Here is a 2,526-nt window from a genome sequence, read left to right as displayed (position 1 = left end):
AATGGACTGTAATAAAAGTGCAAACAAAAAAGGTATCGGCTGTTCTGGTTTAGGGTTCTTATATTGCAGGTGAAGATGGTCCCTGTCTCATCCTTCTCCTGGTAGCTGGGCTCAGTCTCTTTTATCTATTTCCATCTTCTCTCCTCATTGATTGTTTTCTATCTGTCCATTTAGGAACAAGAAAAGATACATTAATATTCATGTCAGTTCAGTACATCTTAACACAATAATCTAAACTGTCTACTTGTAATATTCAACATAAGTTCACCTCCAGTAGCTCCATGTTGACTATAAACAACAAGAGCGTAGGTTTGATTTCCACTTTGGTAGGGACACTATTGGTCCTAAGTTTCATTAATGTCATTTTACCTATGCTAAAATATGCATACGTTTTTTATGCTTGACGTGAACATCAGGGTGCATTTCGTTTAAAGAGAAAATCAGCATTTCTTGTTACATGTCTACAAATTTTATAAGCACTACACACACTAGATTTTGTTTATCAATGTTTGAAGCGTCACCGGCTCTGATGAATATGGAATTAGGACTTTTTTCCACTTTTTTCCTGAAAAGGTTTGCATTTAAACTTACCAGTGACTAAGACAGTAGACAAACATGTGCCTATTTAACAAAATATAGTCTAACTATGCCGTTATATATGGATTTATCCCGTATTTTCTTTTGCAGATATATAAAAGTTCAAAGGTATTTTTTAAATGCTCTCTCTGTATCATGAAACAACACAAAATAACACATTTAAGGGATGCAAATACATTTATTGTATTTACATTTACAGTAGTGGCATCATCTACAAAACAACACTAAGAATGGGACTAAATTTGTTCCAATCTAAAATCCCTTTTAACAATTATTAAAAAATATATATAACACCATCTTGTCTGTAATGTAATAATATCCAAAATAAACAGCCGGATTCAAGCATTTTTACTAATCACTAATGTTTGTACTAATTAACTTATGGACCGTGTGGAAATCTATGTCAAATAAAATCAATATAAATATTGTTCCTCTGTTTGTTATTGTCTTTATACTATTTTTAAAAGTAGAATAATTAAAAGAAATATTATGTGGAACTGTAATTATGCTTTCTAAAAAAAATAATCAGATGTCTAGGCGCCATGCCGTGTTGTTATACTAAGAAATAACACCTGCTATTTATACACTGTAAAATTAGATTAATCATCATTACTTAAAAAAAGCATGCAAACCGGTTGCACTTAAAAAAACAAGTATAGAGAACTGTGTGTTTTAAGTTGTACTAACTAGCACATCCTTTGTAGAGAAGACTTACATGTATGTTTAAACCACTAAAACAATCATATGTGAACTTGATAGCTTACTTTAGATGAACTTTTGACTTAGTAAAGACTACTTACAATTATACATTTAAAATTAGTAAATTACTGCAAGTGAAATGTTTCAGTTTAGTCCATATAAATTACTTATAAAACTTGAGCTCGTTCAGGGTGTCCAAGTTACACTTGCTAAAACAGCAATCTGATTTATTTGTTGAAACCAGGCAAAGTGATTGTTTTAGGTGTAAAAAAAATCCAAACAGATCCTACCTGCCTAACATAAATAAAAGATGTCCAATTTTCTAAAATAGCCTGATTACGTTTTATATAAACTTTAAAGGTGGTCTATTGCCATCACAGTTCTGAAACTGTAAGATCAACCGTAAGATAAAACAAGCAGACCAGCCTAAAAGTGTACTTCAGTATCTCAGAGCAACATTAAATAAATCCAAAAACATATTTGGGGGAAAAAATAAAAAATATTAGAGTTGTATACAATTTTGAACAATTGTGATATTGGAGCCAAATATGTGTATTTTTTGTTTCTTTTTTTTTTTTCGTGGAAGAATTTGGTACATTTAAAGGAGTGTCCTTGAATAGTGAGTTGCTGCCAGGCCCCAACCTCACTAACACTCTGTTGGGGGTCCTTCTGAGGTTTAGAGAAGAGTCAATAGCCATAATGGGAGACATTAAAGCTTTTCTTTATCAAGTACAGGTGCCAGAAGGAGATCGAGACTTCCTCCGCTTTCTCTGGTGGCCAGATGGGGACATTACACAGGAACCAGTGCCTTATAGAATGAAGGTCCATCTATTTGGAGCTGTCTCGTCCCCCAGCTGTGCAGCCTTTGCTTTAAGAAGAACTGCCCAAGACAATCAGAATGAATTTCCACCAGAGGTCATAGAAACTGTAAGACAGAACTTTTATGTTGATGATTGCCTGAAAAGTGCAGCCACAGAAGAGGAAGCTATCCATTTGATAAAAGATCTTGTTGCTCTGTGTGGAAAAAGGAGGCTTCACATTGGAAAAATGGATAAGCAACAGTCGTGTTGTTCTGCAGGCCATCTCAGAAGAGCAGAGGGCTAAAGATCTGAAAATGTTGGATCTGGATATCGATAAGCTTCCAATGGAAAGAGCTTTGGGTTTGCAGTGGTGTGTGGAGACTGATGCCTTCCAGTTTAAGATGAAGCTGAACCAGCAAGCCCTGACCAG

This window comes from Cyprinodon variegatus, unplaced genomic scaffold (genome assembly GCF_000732505.1).
Source record: "Cyprinodon variegatus isolate N-32 unplaced genomic scaffold, C_variegatus-1.0 Scaffold1049, whole genome shotgun sequence".
Classification (NCBI taxonomy): Eukaryota; Metazoa; Chordata; class Actinopteri; order Cyprinodontiformes; family Cyprinodontidae; genus Cyprinodon; species Cyprinodon variegatus.
This window is presented reverse-complemented; position numbering follows the sequence as displayed.